The sequence below is a fragment of the Bubalus kerabau genome, chromosome 1 (genome assembly GCF_029407905.1).
Source record: "Bubalus kerabau isolate K-KA32 ecotype Philippines breed swamp buffalo chromosome 1, PCC_UOA_SB_1v2, whole genome shotgun sequence".
NCBI lineage: Eukaryota > Metazoa > Chordata > Mammalia > Artiodactyla > Bovidae > Bubalus > Bubalus kerabau.
Genome location: NC_073624.1, coordinates 63703818 through 63727131, shown reverse-complemented (window position 1 = coordinate 63727131; position 23314 = coordinate 63703818). Strand labels below are relative to the sequence as shown.

The 23314-nt window shown below is 37.8% G+C and overlaps 2 pseudogenes; one reads left to right on the top strand and one right to left on the bottom strand.

Moving 5' to 3' along the window:
* Window positions 1-5216: 5216 nt before the first annotated feature.
* On the top strand, window positions 5217-7034 carry LOC129641566 (endogenous retrovirus group K member 25 Env polyprotein-like; annotated as a pseudogene).
* A 6036-nt stretch (window positions 7035-13070) lies between these two features.
* LOC129641565 (olfactory receptor 6C75-like) lies at window positions 13071-14641 on the bottom strand (annotated as a pseudogene).
* Between the last annotated feature and the right edge of the window lie 8673 nt (window positions 14642-23314).

Genomic DNA, 23314 nt, shown 5'->3' with positions numbered 1-23314 from the left:
CAGGGAGAAAATCCCCAACAAGTGGCGCCACGAACAGGGACTTGAAATGAAGGCTGAACAAAGCGACGAGCCCCTGCAGAAAGAGGTAAGCAGGATGGGACAACATAGCAGTAAGATTCCTTTCATTTCTATAATGCATCATTTTTTGAAACAAAACGGTGTTAATGTTTCAAGAGATCAGTTGAATGACTCCTATCATATACTATTGGAACATAATCCATGGTTCCCAGAGGAGGGGATGCTTGATCTTGATGTATGGAAAAGGGTTAAGAATAATGTTTTGCCAGCATATCGGGAGGGAGTTCGCATTCCTCCTCAATGGTGGGCTACCTGGTCACTCATACGGGCTGCCATAGAACAAATTGAAGGACATAATGTTGATTTGGAGGTAGAGACTGTTCAGTCTTTGCATGAATATGAGCTTAATGAACAAGACGTGCAAGGTGCTTTGAAATGCAAGAATGTCATGCTCAACCAAACACAAACTCTGGAAAAACAACTTGAGGATGTATCTATTAAGGATGTGCCAAAACTGAAACCGCTTAAGGTGGAAGTCATTTCGTTCAGCGGACAGCCCAAATCTGAGGCTTTTCCTCCTGCTCCGTCTGTAACTGCAGTTGCTAACCTTGCTCCTACTAACCGCTTCACTCCTCCTCTGGAGATGCCTGCTTGTGCTTTCGCTTTCCCAATACAATTTGATCAACCCGTCCAGGGTCAAAATTCTTGGGCCGGTGTAGATTTTAGCATGTTGTCTAACTTTAAGAAAGCATGTACTCTTTATGGACCTACTTCTCCTTACTGTATAGAATTTCTCAGAGGATGAGCTGACCATAGGATGCCATGTGATTTTTTTCAAGTAGCAAAGATGGTTTTAAATCCTTAACAATTACTACAGTGGCAAATGTGGGTTAGTGATGAGGCCCGACAGCTGATGATTGACCCGCAATCTCGTGGTAATCCTGCCAATTTAACTTATGATGTACTGACTGGAACAGGGACTATGGTTGATGTAATGGCACAATTAGCTAATATTACCCCTGAGATGTTGCATTTCATTAAAGAAACTGCCTGCAGGGTGTGGGCAAAGGTTGATAGCGCTAACTCTGATGGTTCATTTGTTAAGATTATTCAAGGACATGAGGAGGAATATTCTCAATTTATAGGGAAATTAAAGGATGCAGTTGAGAAATCCATTAAGGATGCGACTTTACAAAATATTATTTTAAAACAACTTGTTTTTGAAAATGCTAATGAGGAATGTCGATCCGTGCTCAGGCCAATTCGAGAGATTGGCTCTCTTATGGAATATTTAAAAGCATGTAGGGACATCGGATCTATGTCCCATAAAGCAAAATTGGCAACATTGGAAACCTTTAATGTACAGAAAGCTGCTCATGCTAAATGTTTTAACTGTGGGAAGCCCGGCCATATGAAAAAACAATGTCGCATGCTAACACAGGCCAAACAAAATAATACTACTTCTAATAAAAAGAGACCCCCAGGAGTATGTCCAAGATGTAAAAAGGTGTTCCATTGGCTGAATGAATGTCATTTTAAATTTGATAAGGATGGAAACACTTTGAACCCCGGTGCACAACAAAAACAACAGGGAAACTGATAAAGGGGCCGTCCTCTAGCCCCACTACAAAAGGAGGACCTAGAGTTATGACGTTACAAGCAGCTACATCTAAGAGTGCTTGCATTGATATAACTAGTCCTTATGATATGGAACTAATAGAATTATACAACCCCCACAAAATTCCCACTGGATATTATGGCCCAGTTCCACCTGGGACAGTGGGACTGATTTTGGGATGTAGTAGCTGCACAATGAGAGGTTTAGTGGTATTGACTGGTGTTGTGGATGAAGATTATGAAGGGGAAATACATGTTATGGTAAATGTTGTGAAAATGGGAAATGTATACTTACAAGAAGGGGAAGGTTTTGCACAATTATTACTTTTGCCATATGTCAAACCAATGAAGGCATCTGATAAAGTTCAGTAGGGAGGCTTTGGCAGTACCAACCTTATTGCTGCACTATCCACCTTATTAAAGAACATCAGAAACCCATGCTTACTTTACACATATGGGGAAAAAATTTCACAGGCATGTTAGATACCAGAGCTGACATTTCAATCATTAGAGCTGCAGAATGGCCCCTTGATTGGAGTAAGGTTGTGGCTCCTTCTAGACTATTAGGAGTGGGTGAAGCTGATGCCACACAAACTTTTGTCAGTGCATCCTATTTACAAGTGTATGGCCCTGATCAAATTGTAGCTTATCTTAAACCATATATTACTAATATCCCTATCAATTTATGGGGACGGGATTTTCTTGAACAAACGAAAGCCACAATTTCTTTAAATGCTTGGGGCTAGTGCACTGGGATGACCCAGAGGGATGGTATGGGGAGGGAGGAGGGAGGAGGGTTCAGGATGGGGAACACATGTATACCTGTGGCGGATTCATTTTGATATTTGGCAAAACTAATACAATTTTGTAAAGTTTAAAAATTAAAAAAATAAATAAATAAAAAAAATAAAAAAATGAATATTTTTAATGGGGGCCATTGAGTTAATATTGCTGCCTCTCGATTGGGAATCTGATACCCCAGTATGGACACCTCAATGGCCCCTAACTAAAGAAAAATTGGCAGCTCTTACACAATTAGTAAATGAACAATTACAAAAAGCTCACATAGAACCTTCATTTTCCCCGTGGAATTCCCCTGTTTTTGTAATAAAAAAGAAATCAGGAAAATGGCGAGTGTTGATAGATTTAAGAAATGTTAATAATACCATGTTACCTATGGGGCCCTTACAACCCGGATTGCCCTCCCCTTCTATGGTGCCAAAAGGATGGTCTGTAGTTATTATTGATTTACAAGACTGATTTTTTACTATACCTTTGCACCCTAAAGATAGAAAACGTTTTGCTTTTCAGTTCCTTCTATAAATCACATGGCTCCTGTTAAAAGATTTCAATGGAAAGTGCTACCTTAGGGAACGATGAACTCTCCTACCATTTGCCAATATCTCATATCTGTTTTATTACAACCCATTAGAGATAAGTATCCTACTGCATTTATAATTCATTACATGGATGATATACTTCTTTCTATGGAATCTGAACTCTGTTTGCAACAGTTATACAATGAAGTTACTATTACTCTTCAAAATCATGGCCTGCTTGTTGCGCCAGATAAAATTCAATGGAAAGCACCCTTTAATTATTTAGGACATGTTATGGAAGAATCTAAAATCAAACCTCAAAAAACTCAAATTTCTATGCAGTCTCTACGCATGCTGAATGATTTTCAAAAATTGCTAGGAGATATTAATTGGCTGCGGCCATCTGTTGGCATCCCCACCTATGCCTTACAAAATCTATTTAAAATTTTAGAGGGATCCCCTGACCCTAACAGCCCTAGGCAGCTAACAAAAGAGGCCAAAGAAGAACTGGCCTTGGTGGAGAAACGCATTCAACAATCTTTTTCAACTCAGCTAGATTATGATCAACCAGTTTCTTTATATATATTCCCCACTGAACATTCGCCCACTGCAATTATAACTCAGCATAGCCCAATTGAATGGTTATATTTACACACTAAACAGTCTAAAAAAATTGTATCATATATTGAGAAAATAGGGCACTTAATTGTGTCAGGAAGAAGCCGTATACAAACTTTAACTGGATTTGATCCATATGCAATACACGTTCCCTTGACAAAAAAGGAATTGCAAATTGCCTTACAGTATAACTTGACCATGCAAATGGCATTAAGTGATTTTCAAAATGTTATCTCATTTCATTTGCCGAAAGGAAAATTATGGGACTTTCTACAATGTACTAAATTCATTGTAACTGATATCATTGCATCCCAGCCTATTTTCAATGCACCCACCTATTTCATTGATGGCAACAAGAAAGGCATAGCAGGGATTGTCGGCCCTGATATCAAAGAGAAATTACCCACTACCTATTCTTCAGTACAAAGAGTTGAGTTGTATGCTTTATATGCTCGTTTGTCGCTTCAACCATTATCCTTCAATGTATATACTGATTCCAAATACCTTGCTTCCCTTTTTCCTGAGTTTGTTACCACCTTTTTATATAACCTAAATGAAGAATTATATACTCTCTTTTCACAGACTCAAGCTTTAATTTGCTCACGTACGGAACCTTTCTTTATTGCACATATATGTGCTCATTCAGGTTTACCTGGCCCTCTGGTTGCAGGAAATGATGCTGTTGACAGGCTCATAGCTCCCATTTTTACATCTGCCAGTGACGAGCATGCTAATCTTCATACCAATGCTAACAGATTACACTCTAAATACCATATTCCTCTCACTGAAGTGAGGCGTATTATTAAAACCTGTGATGTCTGCGCCCCTCTGCTTTACGAACTACGATTTCAGGAGTTAATCCCCGGGGGCAACAGCCTAACTCCCTTTGGCAATCTGATTTCACTCATTGCTCCTTAGGAAAGTTTTCTTTGCTTTTTGTCTCAGTTGATACATTTTCAGGCTTTATCTGGGCAGTACCTGTCTCTTCAGAATCCAATAAACACTCCATTTCCACACTCTTACTCATCCTCCCTGTTATGGGAATTCCTTCTGTCTTGAAAACAGACAATGGACCTGCATTCACCTCACATTCGTTTCATTCATTTTTATCAGAATGGAACATAACACACATTACAGGAATACCCTATAATCCTCAGGGTCAAGCCATTATTGAAAGAGCCCACCGCACCCTAAAAACTCATTTATTAAAACAGAAAGGGGGAATATGAAAGAGGAGATACACTTCTTATCCCATGAACCCTCAATTACTATTATCTTTAACTTTTTATTCCCTGAATTTTTTAAACTTAACAAGAAATAATTCTGATACTCGTGTAGATAGACATTTTGTAGAAGACAAAAACAGCGAATTAGAAATCAATACACCAATTTGGTATAAGCAATTTAATCAGTGGCTGCCAGGAATCTTACGACTCCTAGGCAAGGGTTATGGTCTTGTCATTGCAGATGGAGAGGAAATCTGGGTTCCCCTTCGCCATGTCTGTTACCGAGAGGGACCCCAAGACTGGACTCCTTGGGGAAGTGACGAAGTTGACCCGAAGGGTCTCGTCAATGACCCTGGAGGAGCCAATGAGGAAACACCATTGTCTGAATCCTTACCCGACATGGGCTCAAGTGAAAAACATGACTCATCAGGCTGAGCAGACACTGAAGAGTATTGGAACTCCTATGACTCCAGATAAGCTGTTTCTGGCAATGTTAGCTGTTCTTTCCTGTTCCTCTGGGGTAAGTGCAGAATATGTTTATTGGGCATACATACCCAACCCCCCGCTTCTCTCCATAGTGGATTGGGTAGATGAAGCCCCTATGATCTTTACTAATGACAGCATGCATTTTCCAAGTCCCTGGTCCACAAAGTGACCAATTCATGAAGAAGATGAGGGAAAGCCAATCAACATTTCTGTGGGATTCAAAACCTTGCCTATCTGTTTCAGATCGCATCCCCCTTGCATGACTATCTTCCCACAGTGGTGGGCATATTCTGCCAACAATGGGACTGTTTTGCATCTGAGAATGTTTGCTATGGCATCTTTCTTATTTAATGGCTCTGAGCGACATTATCTAGGCCAGATAGCCAACTATTAGAACTCGCTTTTTCAACCAGAGGAAACTTCATGTAGTACTGTATCTTGGAGAAGAAAACAGGAGATACAACCGTTACATTGGTCTGATTGTTGAGGCCAATTTGGGAAAGTTTCTATAATTCAGCAAAATCATACTAATCATACATTTAAATTTGTTGACTGGGGACCTCACGGTTTGTTTGTAAACTGTTCTGAAGAGCAGGAGGAACATCATAATTGCTCCTGGTTTAATAGATCAAGCATTGGAGGCTTTCATAAATCTAAGACAAGTTTCTGGACTGATAAGGGCACATTGCTGAGTTGGTATAACGGGGGCTTATCACCCCCACGACCCAGGATTGTCATCCCCATTGTGGGGCCAGAGCAATGGCACATTTGGAAAATTCCAGCAACCTTAGAGCACTTCACTAGTGTTTATGGGACTGAGGGTGTGTTTCGTCCTTCTAATTATACCTTCCTATACAATAGTACTGGTTACATTCAATCGTGTGTTCACCTTCCATACCTGTTTATTGTAGGGCATTTTGATATTGACTTATCGGCCAAGATTGTCAATTGTACTTCATGTGCATTGTATACCTGCTTAATCACACCATTTCATATCACAATGCTAGCATTGTGCTAGTTAAACAAAGGTCTGAGTTATGGCTTCCAGTAAACTTAACTGAGCCTTGGACTGATTCTGTATTTCTTTCTGTATTGTTGAAAACTGGACTTAGGCGATGTTAAGCGCATCATTGGGTGGATTATTGCAGGCATATTAAGCCTTATCTCCATTGTGACTGTAGGAACTTTGTCCGGTATGGCTTTATATAATTCTATACAAAATCATGATTTTATCACTGCATGGCACGAAGACTCTCATGATCTTTGGACTCGACAAGCTCAAATAGATCAGCAATTACAAACATGAATTAATGAGTTACAAACTGTGGTTATCCACTTAGGAGATCAAGTGCAGCAACTGGCTTTCCAAATATGTATACATTGTCACTAGAATTTTACTTCTTTTTGTCTGACTAACATGCCCTATAAAAGCACTGAATATCCTTGGGATAAAGTTAAAGCCCATTTGCAGGATTTCAGATAACTCAAGTTTAGACATCAATTTGTTGAAACAACAAGTTGCTAATTTTCAAGTTAAGGTACCTAAGGAATTGTACAGAACTCAATTTTACGATACTTTAACCAAAACCCTGTCATCTCTAGACCCTAGAGCTTGGTTTTCAGGGAGCAACGTTTTTATATATGTATTAATCACCCTGCTTTTTCTGTCATTGCTTATAGGTTTCAGATGTCTCTACTCAAGAGTCCGTGCCTCCCACAATGGAGTCCAACTAGCAGCTGCTGTGCTTAAAAACAAAAGGAGAATATGTTGGGAAGCCCAGTACAAAATAGCTGGTTGGAGAAAGTCCTTGGGAAAATGGTGAAGGGCCAGAAATACCCCGGCTTGATGTACCTGGGCAGAAAAACATCTCCTGCCTTTGGTTATGCCCGGCGCCAAGATTTAATAATAAATATTAAAGATGTTGCTTGAGAAAACGGGTTATGGGATAAGCTCATGGGTCACTTAGAGCGCGCTGTCCTTGAAATATTTTTACTGATTAGGTGTTAACCCCGTACACACTCTCCTGGCTGTATACTCTAAGCTCTTTGTTCCTATTTCTATAAAAAGGCTTGACTGCAGAAATAAACTTGTCAGTCCTTGCAAGAGACTGTCCGAGTGTCCTTCTTTCAGGTTCGTTGCTTCCAAGTCCTGGGGAGAAAATCCCCAACATTTGGTGCTCAGCCATTTTTTTAATTGTCCACCTCTCACATCGGCACATAACTACTGGAAAAAAACATAGCTTTGACTATATGGACCTTTGTTGGCAAAGTAATGTCTGCTTTTTAATATGCTATCTAGGTTTGTCATAGCTTTCTTTCCAAAGAGCAAACGCCTTTTAATTTCATGGCTGCAGTCAGCATCTGCAGTGGTTTTGGAGTCCAAGAAAATAAAGTCTATCACTGTTTCCATTGTTTCCCTATCTATTTGCCATGAAGGGATGGGACCAGATGCCATGATCTTAATTTTTTGAATGTTGAGTTTTAAGCCAGCTTTCTTCACTCTCCTCTCTCACTTTCATCAAGAGGCTCTTTAGTTACTCTGCTCTCTGTCCTATTAAAATGGTATCATCTGCATATCTGAGGATGGTGATACTTCTCCTGGCAATCTTGATTCCAGCTTGTGAGTCATCTAACCCAGTATTTCACATGATGTACTCTGCATAGAAGTTAAATAAGCAGGCTGACAATACACAGTCTTGATGTACTCCTTTCCCAATTTGGAACCAGTCTGTTCCATGTATGGTTCTAACTATTGCTTCTTGCCCTGCATACAGTCTTCTCAGGAGACAGGTAAGGTTGTCTGGTATTCCTTTTTTAAGAATTTTACCCAGTTTCTTGTGATCCTCACAGTCAAAGGCTTTATTGTCATCAGTGAAGTAGAAGTAGATAATTTTCTGGACTTCTCTTGCCTTTTCTATAATCCAGTGGATGCTGGTAATTTGATTTCTGGTTCCTTTGCCTTTTCAAAATCCAGTTGTACATCTGGAAGTTCTTATTTCTCATACTGCTGAAGTCCAGCTTGAAGGATTTTGAGCATAATCTTGCTAGCTTGTGAAATGAGTGCAGTTGTATGGTAGTTTGACTATTCTTTGACATTGTCGTTCTTTAGGATTGGCATGAAAATTGGCCATTTCTTAGGAGAAATGTCTATTTAGTTCTTTGGCCCATTTTTTGATTGGGTCATTTATTTTTCTGGAATTGAGCTGCAGGAGTTGCTTGTATATTTTTGAGATTAGTTGTTTGTCTGTTTCTTCATTTGCTATTATTTTTTCCCATTCTGAAGGCTGTCTTTTCACTTTTCTTATAGTTTCCTTTGTTGTGCAGAAGCTTTTAAGTTCAATTAGGTCCCATTTGTTTATTTTTGCTTTTATTTCCAATATTCTGGGAGGTGGGTCATAGAGGATCCTGCTGTGATGTATGTCGGAGAGTGTTTTGCCTATGTTCTCCTCTAGGAGTTTTATAGTTTCTGGTCTTACATTTAGATCTTTAATCCATTTTGAGTTTATTTTTGTGTATGGTGTTAGAAAGTATTTCAGTTTCATTCTTTTACAAGTGGTTGACCAGTTTTCCCAGCACCACTTGTTAAAGAGATTGTCTTTTCTCCATTGTATATTCTTGCCTCCTTTGTCAAAGATAAGGTGTACATATGTGCGTGGAAATATGTATAATATCATATATGAAATGAGTCGCCAGTACAGGCTTGATACACGATACTGGATGCTTGGGGCTGGTGCACTGGGACGACCCAGAAGGATGGTATGGGGAGGGAGGAGGGAGGAGGGTTCAGGATGGGGAACACATGTATACCTGTGGCAGATTCATTTGACATATGGCAAAACCAATACAATATTGTAAAGTTAAATAAAACAAAATTAAAAAAAAAAAAAAGAAAAGAAAATTGGCCATTTCCTGTCCTGTGGTCACTGCTGAGTTCCAAATATGCTGCCATATTTAGTGCAGCTCTTTAGCAGCAGCATCTTTTAGGATTTGAAATAGTTCAGCTGGAATTCCATCACCTCCATTAGCTTTGTTTATGATAATGCTTCCTAAAGCCCATTTGACTTCACACTCCAGGATGTCTACCTCCAGGTGTCTAGCCACACCATCATGTCTATCCAGGCAATTAACGAGTTGCCAGTCCAGGTTCAATGTACAATACTGGATGCTTGGGGCTGGGGCACTGGGACGACACAGAGGGATGGAATGGGGAGGGAGGAGGGTTCAGGATGGGGAACACATGTATACCTGTGGCGGATTCATTTTGATATTTGGCAAAACTAATACAATTATGTAAAGTTTAAAAAAAAAACAAAAACTTTTTTGTATGTTTCTTCTCTGTATTCTTGGTTGATCTCTTTTGCTTTTTTTACATCCTTGTCATTTCTGTCCTGTATTGTGCCCAGTCATGCATGAAGCATTTCTTGGTATCTCTAATTTTCTTGAAGCAATCTCTAGTATTCCCATTCCATTATTTTTCTCTATTTCTTTGCTTTGTTCACTTACAAATGTTTCCTTATTTCTCCTTACTATTCTCTGGAACTCTGCATTCAGTTGGGTATATCTTTCCCTTTCTCCTCTCCTTTCACTTCTCTTCTTTACTCAGCTATTTATAAGGCCTCCTCAGACAACTTCTTTGCCTTTTTTGCATTTCTATTCCTTGATGATGATTTTGGTCAGTTTCTTTGCATCATTATAAAGCTTTTTAACATTTAATATGCATGAGATCAATAGCAATCACTTCTTCTTCACTTTTGATTGTATTAATCTGTGTCTTCTCCCCTAACATCTTGTTTAACTTGACTAGGAGTTCAGTAATACACATGACTTTTCCTTTTTTTTTCCATTAGGAGATTTGTCTATTAGTATTTTAGGACACTTAAAGGGGTAAAACAGACTGCTTGTCAAATATCTCTGAATGTTATTTCAAATGGTAATTAACTTCATTTATTTATTCACCTACATCCTTATTGACAGTAAAAATTAATAGTCTTACTGTGCTGTTAGACATTTCCTCCTTTGTCTTTTCACTCATTTTTATCCCTCTTTCATAAAATGCACTATATTAAGATTTCATTTTTAGCAGGGATTTAACTTAGACTTTTTTAAACTTCTTTTTGTTTAAAATGTTTATTTATTTACAGATAATTATCTTTTTCACATTTAAAAATGCATTTTTTAAAATGGAGACACAGTTGATTTGAAATATTATGTAAATTTCATGTGTGCAACATGCTGATTCACAATTTTTTAGTGTTATATTCCATTTATAGTAATTATAAAAGATTGGCTACTTTCCTCGTGTTATACTATGTATTCTTGTAGCTTATTTATTTTATACTTATACAAATTATACAAGAAATTTGCATCTCTTTAACTGCTGTTCCTATTTTGCCCCTCTGAACATTCATTTCCTCACTAACTTATTAACCACTAATTTATTTTTTACACCTGTGAATCTGTTTTCTCTGGTTTGTTTCATTCATTGAAAAATGTTTTTTTGATTTCACATATTTTTTAGATTTTCACAGTTAACATACAGTAACTGTCTCTGTCTTATCGTGCTTAATATAATACTTTCCAGGTCCATGTTGTTGCAAATGGCAAAACTTTTTTCTTTAGGTAAGTTTTTGTCAGTTGGCATGATCACCACCGCTTACCATCTTATTTTCTGACCTCGCTTTCTCTCTCTCTTGTCTACGTTTTTAGCTATTGATCATATATATCATAACACAGTTTAGATTCATCTAGTTAATATTTTCATGTTGCTTTGCCCACTCTTAATTTTCACTTTTGCATTTCTGCTTACTTGTCATATTTTTCTAAAGGCAAACTTGCATTATTTCTTTACACATTGCCCCAACAATTCATAATCAAACAAAATTATCATTTAGTTTTCATATTGTGGTAATATTATATTAATTCTGCTTAAAAAAAGTAATCCATTCTGTAAGAGTATAATAAGAATAGGAGAGAGCTTAAGGATAATCATGTTTCTCTATGACCAAGTAGAAAAGATATTTTTATCATGGACTTAGGAAATATGTAGAGCTCTTTGTTGTTGTTCAGTTGCCAAGTCATGTCCGACTCTGAGACCCCATGCACTGCAGCATGCCGGGCTTCTCTGTCCCTCACCATCTCCCAGAGTTTGCCTAGGTTCATGTCTATTGAATTGGTGATGCCGTCCAACCATCTCATACTCTGTTGCCTGTTTCTCTTTCTGCCTTCAATCTTTCCCAACATAGGAGTCTTTTCCAATGAGTCACCTGTTCAAATCAGGTGGCCAAAGTATTGGAACTTCTTTTTTTAAATTTTATTTTATTTTTTAACTTTACAATATTGTATTGGTTTTGCCATATATCAACATGAATCCGCCACAGGTATACACGTGTTTCCCATCCTGAACCCTCCTCCCTCCTCCCTCCCGGTACCATCCCTCTGGGTTGTCTCAGTGCACCAGCCCCAAGCATCCAGTATCGTGCATCAAACCTGGACTGGTGACTCGTTTCATATATGATATTATACATGTTTCAATGCCAATTTCCCGAGTCATCCCACCCTCTCGCTCTCCCACAGAGTCCAATTGGAGCTTCTTTACCTTAACCAAGAGTAGTACTTTTATCAGGCCAAGCTGGAAATCCAGAAACCAAAGTCAAATCCTCTTATCCTGTGTCTAGTTAGACATAACTACTATCCCAAGGCAACGAATTTTCTTAGTGATGCATTGGAGTTGAGGGGCTCATTAGCCATAGGAAACAGGCTTTGACACATTTTTACAGTTATCAGATATTAACTCCCAGGATCATTTTCTTGGCTATGAATGAGGGAGATAGAAACTTCTGTGAAAAAGACAATGGGAAGAGAAAGCCAATATTGTAGATTTGCTAATAAAGCAAAACTAAGGCAAAAAAAAAAAAATTAATATATTGCGATGTCCAAGATACCCTCCAAAGTGTCAGTGTCTCACATCATTCTAGATTCTGAGTTTATCATGCTCTTCATGTCTGTAGGAGAGAACATTCTTGTATGAATTGAAAGAGTCTAAATATAAATATGAATTTTATCAGGATAGCTTAATTTGTCTTCAGAGACCATAGTTTTCCTTTTCAAATATGGTTGGCAAAAATAAGCTAATCTTCAGTTAAAGGATCTAATTTTCAGGAGGTATTATGAAAAGAAAAATAAGATAAAGTTTATCCCTTCTACTGCACAGATATTGCAATTATTTTCTGGGTGAGGAAAATAATAAAAAATAAATACAGCCTAATTTCAAATAGCAAATTTAATAATACAGCATTTTAATTTTAAATTTATATTTTATTTTCCAACATGCTTTATTTATTTTAGTAATAAATTCAAGGAGATATTTTAATAATGCTTCTAAATATTATAACATGTTTTCTGGTGACATATGACATTTTAATTAAAATCCATATTCCATATAAAATAGATTTTATTTCTATATGTGGTTTCTAGTAATCTTCTTAAAGCAATCTCTATTTTTGTAAGGCTGCCAAATCTACCTTTCTTTGAAATGAGAAACAATGGAGATTACTCACATCTAAAATTCTGTTACACAGGTGGAAACTGATCTTTTTCATATAACTTAAAAGAGTTAGGACCCTGTTTTCAGGCTAATTAAAAAAAAAAACGGGCATTGATGATGTATACATCTGTCTAACTGAAAGAATGAAATGAGGTGTTGAAAGAATTTATGTAGAGAGAGGCAGAGAGTTTTTCATCCAGCTTTCTTTTTAGAGGTACTTTTTTTTTTTTTATATGATCGCATTCACTTATTTGAAGAAAAGGCCATTCTCTGGACCATGTTCTTGAAGGACTGCTGCACTTGCCGATTTCATAGGATGTATATCAGTTCAGTTCAGTTCAGTCGCTCAGTCGTGTCCGACTCTTTGCGACTCCATAAATCACAGCAGGCCAAGCCTCCCTGTCCATCACCAACTCCCGGAGTTCACCCAGACTCACGTCCATTGAGTCAGTGATGCCATCCAGCCATCTCATCCTCTGTCGTCCCCTTCTCCTCCTGCCCCCAATCCCTCCCAGCATCACAGTCTTTTCCAATGAGTCAACTCTTCGCATGAGGTAGCCAAAGTACTGGAGTTTCAGCTTTAGCATCATTTCTTCCAAAGAAATCCCAGGGCTGATCTCCTTCAGAATGGACTGGCTCAATCTCCTTGCAGTCCAAGAGACTCTCAAGAGTCTTCTCCAACACCACAGTTCAAAAGCAGCAATTCTTCAGCACTCAGCCTTCTTCACAGTACAACTCTTACATCCATACATGACCATTGGAAAAACCATAGCCTTGACTAGGCAGACCTTTGTTGGCAAAGTAATGTCTCTGCTTTTGAATATGCTATCTAGGTTGGTCATAACTTTCCTTCCAAGGAGTAAGCGTCTTTTAATTTCATGGCTGCAGTCACCATCTGCAGTGATTTTGGAGCCCCCCAAATAAAGTCTGACACTGTTTCCACTGTTTCCCCTTATAAATGGATTCAAAAGAGGAGCCTCTGAGGTACTGAGCACAGCCACTCCTTTCCTTAAAGTTACTCTTTCCCTTGCTGAAGGCTTAATGTGCATGAAGATGCAGCTGCCATAAGACAGAGAGACAACTATCATGTAGGAGGAACACGTGGAAAAGGCTTTTTTCCTTTGATTAATGGGAGAAATTCTCAGAATTGTCTGGATAATATATGTGTAGGAGAGAATAACTAATGTTAGAGTGACCATGAGTGTTACCACAGCTAAAAATAATGCCATGAGTTCTAGAAAGGGAGTGCTCATGCAGGAAAGCTGCAGGATGGGAGAAGCATCACAGATGAAATGATCAACTATATTGGAGCCACAGAAATCCAATCGTAGCAGCAGGATTATTGGTGGAAAGATGATCAGGAATCCTGCAAGCCAGGAGCTAAAGACAAGAAGTATACAGACTCTACTGCTCATGATGGTGGTGTAATGTAGAGGTTTGCAGATGGCCACATAGCAGTCATAGGACATGGCAGCCAGGAGGTAAAATTCTGTCACCCCCAAGAAGATGAAGAAAAACAGCTGAGCCACACAACCATTATAAGAAATGGTTCTGTCCCGGGTCATGATTAAGACAAGGAATCTGGGAATGCAGACAGACATGAATGATATTTTTAGGAATGAGAAGTTTCAAAGGAAGAAATACATTGGAGTCTGCAGATGGGGATCTGAAAGGGTGAGGGTGATGATGACCAGGTTCCCAGTCATGCTTAGCATGTAGGTAACAAGAAGAAATAGGAACAGTACGACCTGCCACTGTGGATCATCTGTCAATCCAAGAAGGATAAACTCGGTAACTTCTGTGTAATTTTTCATTATTTTCCTTCATTATAATGATACTCTGTTTTAGCTGTAAAACAGATGAAGAAATTAAAAAATATATATATATATATGGCACCAGCAAAGAAACACACACACACATGCACACACACAGAATATTGCTTCCTTGTACTTTTAGGGGAAAATGTTTTAGTAGTATATAGTAACAAAAGACTTAAAGTTTTGCAATTTATTATGTCATGCATTAATTCACTCTTCTGTACTTCTATCATTGTTTTCTCACACATATCAGTAAAAAAAATCTTTCTTCTGAATGCTTCAATGCATTCCTGTAAAAAAGAGAAAAGGAGGCTCAATTCTCTGATTTTAAAACTTCAAATAAAACAGAGAACTTACCTCCAGTGTACCCCAATATTATTGAAGATACAGTTTTATTGCTTTCTGCTTCATGCAATTTTAAATTTTTTTCTATTTTGTACAAGCACTTCTTTTTCCTTATCCATTTGAAACTATTACAATCTGTGGAGATACCTTAGTAACTTAGATGTCCAACTGGTAGAGTAACATGTCCCTGATAATAGTATACCAAGGCGTCACATGTATATATATGTAAAATACATAAAAGTAGTACTTTTACTTAAGTCTTAATTTTTATTTTTTGTAAACTGCAAGCATCTTTACTTTTGAAAAGGCAAATGATAGGATACTGAAAGAGGAACTGCCCAGGTCAGTAGGTGCCCAATATGCTACAGCAGATCAGTGGAGAAATAACTCCAGAAAGAATGAAGAGATGGAGCCAAAGCAAAAACAATACCCAGTTGTGGATGTGACTGCTGATAAGGCAAGGTCTGATGCTGTAAAGAGCAATATTGCATAGGAACCTGGAATGTCAGGTCCATGAATCAAGGCAAATTGGAGTGGTCAAACAGGAGATGGCAAGAGTAAACGTCAACATTCTAGGAATCGGTGAAATAAAATGGACTAAAATGGATGCTTTTAACTCAGATGACCGTTATATCTACTACTGTGGGCAGGAATCCCTTAGAAGAAATGGAATAGCCATCATGGTCAACAAAAGAGTCCAAAAGGCAGTACTTGGATGCAGTCTCAAAAATGACAGAATGATCTCTGTTCATTTTGAAGGAAAACCATTGAATATCACGGTGATCCAAGCCTGTGCCCCAACCAGTAACACTGAAGAAGCTGAAGTTGAATGGTTCTATGAAGACCTACAAGACCTTTTAGAACTAACACCCAAAAAAGACGCCCTTTTCATTATAGGGGACAGGAATGCAAAAGTAGGAAATCAAGAAACACCTGGAGTAACAGGAAAATTTGGTCTTGGAATACGGAATGAAGCAGGGCAAAGACTAATAGAGTTTTGCTAAGAAAATGCACTGGTCATAACAAACACCCTCTTCCAACAACACAAGAGAAGACTCTACACATGGACATCACCAGATAGTAAACAATGAAATCAGATTGACTATATTCTTTGCAGCCAAAGATGGAGAAGCTCTATACAGTCAGCAAACAAGACTGAGAGCTGACTGTGGCTCAGATCATGAGATCCTTATTGCCAAATTCAGACTTAAACTGAAGAAAGTAGGGAAAACCACTAGACCATTCAGGTATGACCTAAATCAAATCTCTTATGATTATACAGTGGAAGTGAGATATAGATTTAAGGGACTAGGTCTGATAGACAGAGTGCCTGATGGACCATGGAAGGAGGTTCATGACACTGTACGGGAGACAGGGATCAAGACCATCCCCATGGAAAAGAAATGCAAAAAAGCAAAATGGCTGTCTGAGGGGGCCTTACAGATAGCTGTAAAAAGAAGAGAAGTGAAAAACAAAGGAGAAAAGGGACGATATAAGCATATGAATGCAAAGTTCCAAAGAATAGCAAGGAGAGATAAGAAAGCCTTTCTCAGCGATCAATGCAAAGAAACAGAGGAAAACAACAGAATGGGAAAGACTAGAGATCTCTTCAAGAAAATTAGAGATACCAATGGAACATTTTAACCAAAAATGGGCTTGATAAAGGGCAGAAATGGTATGGACCTAATAGAAACAGAAGATATAAGAAGAGGTGGGAAGAATACAAAGGAGAACTGTACAAAAAAGATCTTCACGATCCAGATAATCATGATGGTGTGATCACTCACCTAGAGCCAGACATCCTGGAATGTCAAGTGGGCCTTAGAAAGCATCACTATTTACAAAACTAGTGGAGGTGATGGAATTCCCATTGAGCTTTTTCAAATCCTGAAAGATGATGCTGTGAAAGTGCTGCACTCAATATGCCAGCACATTTGGAAAACTCAGCAGTGACCACAAGACTGGAAAAAGTCAGTTTTCATTCTACTCTCAAAGAAAGGCAATACCAAAGAATGTGCAAACTACCGCACAACTGCACTCATCTCACACACTAGTGAAGTAATGCTCAAAATTCTCCAAGCCAGGCTTCAGCAATATGTGAACGATGAACTTCCAGATGTTCAATCTGGATTTAGAAAAGGCAGAGGAACCAGAGATCAAATTGCCAACACCCGCTGGATCCTGGAAAAAGGAAGAGAGTTCCAGAAAAACATCTATTTCTGCTTTATTGACTATGCCAAAGCCTTTGACTGTGTGGATCACAATAAACTGTGGAAAATTCTGAAAGGGATGGGAATAACAGACGATCTAACCTACCTCTTGAGAAACCTATATGCTGGTAAGGAAGCAAGAGCTAGAACTGGATATGGAACAACAGACAGATTCCAAATAGGAAAAGAAGTACATCAAGGCTGTATATTGTCACCCTGCTTATTTAACTTATACGCAGAGTACATCATGAGAAACGCTGGGCTGGAAGAAGCACAAGCTGGAATCAAGATTGCCGGGAGAAATATCAATCACCTCAGATATGCAGATGACACCACCCTTATGGCAGAAAGTGAAGAGGAACTACAAAACTTCATGATGCTGTGGCGGATTCATTTTGATATTTGGCAAATCTAATACAGTTATGTAAAGTTTAAAAATAAAATAAAATTTAAAAAAAAAAAAAAAACTTCATGATGAAAGTGAAAGAGGAGAGTGAAAAAATTGGCTTAAAGTTAACATTCAGAAAACGAAGATCATGGCATCCGGTCCCATCACTTCATGGGAAATAGATGGGGAAACAGTGGAAACAGTGTTAGACTTTATTTATATGGGCTCCAAAATCACGGCAGATGGTGATTGCAGCCATGAAATTAAAAGACTCTTACTCCTTGGAAGGAAAGTTATGACCAATCTAGATAGCATATTCAAAAGCAGAGATATTCCTTAGCCAACAAAGATTCATCTAGTCAAGGCTATGGTTTTTCTAGTGGTCATGTATGGATGTGAGAGTTGGACTGTGAAAAAGCTGAGTGCTGAAGAATTTATGCTTTGGGACTGTGGTGTTGGAAAAGACTCTTGAGAGTCCCTTGGACTGCAAGGAGATCCAACCAGTCCATCCTAAACGAGACCAGTCCTGGGTGTTCATTGGAAGGACTGATGCTGACACTGAAACTCTAATACTTTGGCCACTTCATGCGAAGAGTTGACTTATTGGAAAAGACCCTGATGCTGGCAGGGATTGGGGGCAGGACGAGAAGGGGACGACAGAGGATGAGATGGCTGGATGGCATCATGGACTTGATGGACATGAGTTTGGGCGGTCTCCGGGAGTTAGTGATGGACAGGGAGGCCTGGTGTGCTGTGATTCATGGGGTCACAAAGAGTCGGACACGACTGAGCGACTGAAGTTAACTGAACAAGCATTATATGTAATGGTCTTGTCACCTGTTGATATACTGTTCAAGAATCTAGGAATGCAGGTGGAAGTGAATGAAATTTCTAAGAAGGAAAAATTTTGGAGAGAAAAGTGCGTCTCAGTTTGAAGGTGGGTTTTTACTAATATGAGGATAATGATGGTCAGGTTTTCTGTTACACTCAGCATATAGGTAATAAGTAGAAATATAAAAATCAGAATCTTCAATTGTGAGTCATCTATTATTCCCAGGAGGACAAAACTTGCTGGTGATGTATGGTTTCTCATTCCTGTGTCCTGACTTCTGCAAAGTCTACATGTAAAACTGAGGGCAGTAAGATCTGAGAAGAGGGTGAGAGAAGAGTTTTTCAATGAATTTTCTTTAGAAAAGTGAAAGAATGTACTTATATGTATTTTCTTTTACTAGATAATGAATATTTTAAAATAATTTGTACTCTCAACACTGTTGACATGTCATTTGGTAGATTTGAAACTTAGTTTTCAAAAGTTTTGCCCATGACATATGGTAAGATAAACATTTTATATTACAATCCAGTGTACATGTGCACACATACACAAATACAGGATTGCTTATATATAAAATAAAAAATTAAGACTACTTATATATCTTTTTCTCTGATTTCTTTTGTTCTAATTTATCTGAGTGATAAATAGAAATATCATTAAGTTGATTTTATAGACTGCCAAATTATTATGACTTATGGTTTGGAAAAATTGAATTTTAATGTACTTTTTCAATAATATAGTCCAAATATAGAATTTCTTCATGATGTTTTAAAAAATAATATAACATTTCAATTTACAGTTTGGAATAGATGTGTTCATATCATACTTGGCCCCTGGGAACAATGAGATCATGAACTTCAGAGTGTCAATGTGCTCCCCCAATTTTCTCCTTCCCATTAATTGAAATTTTGCTCAGTTTGTATTTGCCTAATTTTTTTCCTGGATGTATTGAAAACACATGGATGGTGGTTATGACACAACAATATGTTTCTATATCTTTCAAAGCAGTTAAGGACTCTGTCCACCGCCATGATTAAAACTATCATTAATCCACAAAGAACATTTTTGCTATAAAATTCATCTTCTAGATCTTTTCTATGACTTTCTCAACAGAGATCACATCTAGAAATATGCATTTTGACATTCTTACATTTTAAAGGACAAATTTTAAATGATACCTGAAGCCTAGGCAAAACACATAGAGAATCAAAACAGGATTTGGGGATAAGTATGAGAAATAACAATGTTATAAAGGTGAATAGGTAAAGAGACACTTATAATGGGAAACCAGAAGAGTAAAACAAAACCTAGAAATTTGGACATCAAGCAAATAATGTGTCTAGAACATTGTAAGAAGAAGATTGACACTGCCAAAGGCAAATATCAAAAAAGAGTCAAATTTAATAGGTATATTCCAGTTTATCTTAAAGAAATTAGGTAAACTTGTCAAGAGTGGTTTCAGCACAGCAGGTGTGTTCAGAAGTCCTATATTAACAATTGGGATCAAGCTATATTGTTTCTAAGATTAGCTGTATCTTGAAAGTCTATTGACGCTGCAGGTACATTCACTTTATTTCGCTGTTTCCGTGACATTGACAAAGGGAATTTTTTTTTATTTTTTTGTTCGCAGTAGCAGTAGAGTTGTGAAGAGTGGCTCTAAAAACACAGCATAATGAGAGACAGGTTTTGTGGCAGTCATCCTATGTGAAAAAATATTTCACCTTATCATTTGTGTTTTCCCCTCCTGGTTACTACATCTGTTTGCTGATTCTGGCCTATACCTGCCTCTTAGGGACTGGTTCCTTTCTTCTCTGTTCAGACTTTTCAGAGGAGTCATTCCCAATCTCCAAATCCACACTAAAACCCTTTTAATGTGTTTTGTCCATCCTATCTATTCTTGCTGTCACTCAGTTGTGCCCGATTCTTTGCACCACCATGCACCATAGCCTGCCAAGATCCTCTGTCCATGGGATTTCCCAGGCAAGAATACTGGTTTGGGATGCCATTTCCTCCTCTAGCGGATCTTCCTGACCCAGGAATTGAACCTGAGATAATTATTATTCTTTTCATTGTCAACATCAGTTAAAATCAAAGAATAAGCATTTTTCATCTTTGTATCTACCCTACTCCTGTTACTTGTACAGTTATTTTTCTCTCTTGGATTAATGCATTTCTCTTTCTTGCTGGAGTTTCTTTTGGTTATAAGTTGGTTTTGAGTCTTTTCATTTCTTAATTTGTATTGATTTTGCTCTCACACTTGAATGGTCCTTTTTCCAGGTATATAGCTTCCTATTCAAAAGAATGTTCCTTGAGTACTTTTATCTTCTTGTATACAAGGCTTCCAATGAAATGCATGTGCCTAAATATATGTACATTAATAGATAATCATTCTTGAAAGTCTTTAGGATTTTTTTGATTTATTTCTACTATTCTTAAATTTACTCATGTATTTAATAAGTAGTCATTTCTATTTTTAAGCCTTGTTTCTCACTATTTAAAATATTATTCACCAAAGGAAAATTTTTCTCCATAATTTTATTAAATTTCTCTTTCCAACAATTCTTTTCTGTTGGGTATATATATACTTCATAAATATTGGAGTTAATGTATCCATCTTTTATGGCTCAACATTTATTTTTTAATTCTGCAACTCTGCTTGTTTTCAGGAAAGTTTCTTGATCAAATTCTTAGCATTCTGATCATCCTTTACTTGATTACATCGATTATACCTTTCAAGCACTAAAAAAACAGGATTTTATATTGCAATGTTCATTTTAAACTGTTTCAAAGATTTTAACTTTAGAAATTACTTAAAACTGAATTAAAATATCTTTTTGCAAAAGTCAATTACCATAGAGAAACAAGTTTTCCATTTGTGATTTGAGCCCAAATGTGATTCTCATGTCTGAGTGGGCTATGTTTATCATGGAACTTTTTCATTTGTGTAATTTACTCACAATTAATATGATCCTATAAATATTGAGTAAAAATATGCTATTATTATGTAACCAGAAAATATTTGAGTTTGTTACATCAGAGGAAAACAAAAGGCAAGGGAGAAAGGGAAAGATACACCCAAGTGAATGCAGAGTTCCAGGCAATATCAAGGAGAGATGAGAAGACCACTTAAAATGAACAATGAAAATAATTAGAGGAAAACAGTAGCATGGGAAAAATTAAAGATCTCTTCAAGAAAATTAGAGATATCAAGGGACTATTTCATACAAGACTGGACATGATAAAGGATAGAAACTGTAAGGACCTAACAGAAGGAGAAGAGATTAAGAAGAGGTGGCCTGAATACACAGAAGAACTATACAAAAAAGTTCTTAATGACCCAGGTAACCATGATAGTGTGGTCACTCAGAACCAGACACCCTGGAGTGTGGAGTCAAGTGGGCCTTAGGAAACATTACTATGGACAAAGCTAACAGAGGTGATGGAATTCTAGCTGAGCTACTTCAGATCATAAAAGATGATGCTTTTAAAGTGGTGAACACAATATGCCAATAAATTGGAAAACAGCAGTGGCTACAGGACTAGAAAAGGTCAGTTTTCATTCTAAGCCCATGGAAGGGCAATGCCAAAGAATTGAGTGCACGCAATTGCACTCATTTCACATTCCAGCAAGGTCATGTTCAAAATCCTCCAAGCTAAGCTTCAACAATATGTGAACCAAGAACTTCCACATGTACAAACTGGATTTAGAAGAGGCAGAGGAACCAGAGATCAAATTGACAACATTCTTTGGATCATAGACAAAGTAAGGGAATTCCAGAAAAACATCTACTTCTGGTTCATTGACTATGCTAAAGTCTTTGACTGTGTGGATCACAACAAAGTGGAAAATTCTCTAAGAGATGGGAATACCAGAACACCAACCTGCCTCCTGAGAAACCTGTATGCAGCTCAAGAAGCATTAGTTAGGAATGGACATGGAACAATGAACTGGTTCAAAACTGGGAAAGGAGTACATCAAGGGTGAATATTGTCACTCTGTTTTATGCAGAGTACATCATGCTAAATGCCTGGCTGGATGATGCACAAGCTGGGATCAAGATTACCAGGAGAAATGTTGATAACCTCAGATTGCAGATGGCACCACCCTTATGGCAGAAAGTGAAGAGGAACTAAAGAGCCTCTTGAAAAGGTGAAAGAGGAGAGTGAAAAAGCTGGCTTAAAATTAAACATTCAGAAAACTAAGATCAAGGCCTCTGGTCCCATCACTTCATGGCAAATAGCTGGGGATACAATGGAAATAGTGACAGATTTCATTTTCTTGGGCTCCAAAATCACTGAAGATGGTGACTGCATCCATGAAATTAAAGGACACTTGCTCCTTGGAAGAAAAGCTACAGCAAACTTAGACAGCACATTAAAAACAGAGATATTATTTTCCAACAAAGGTCTATATAGTCAAAGCTATGATTTTTTCAACTAGTCATGTATGAATGTGAGAGTTAAACCATAAAGAAGGCTGAGCACCTAAGAACTGAGTGCTTTTGATCTGTGGTGCTGGAGAAGACTCTTAACATTCCCTTGGATTACGATTAGAACAAACCATTCTAAAAGAAATCTACTTTGAATATTCATTGGAAGGACTGATGCTGAAGCTGAAGCTCCAATACTTTGGCTATCTGATGAGAAGGGCTGATTTACTGGAAAAGACCTTGATGCTGGGAAAGATAGAATGCAGGAGGAGATGGCAACAACAGAGGACGAGATGGTTATATGGCATTACTGACTCAATGGACACGAGTTTGAGCAAGCTTGAAGAGATGGTGAAGGGCAGGGAAGCCTGGCTTGCTGCAGTCCATGGGATCACAAAGAGGCAGATACAATTGCTTGACTGAACAACCCCAGTGATATAGAAACAAAAGTGATTCTTGTATTCT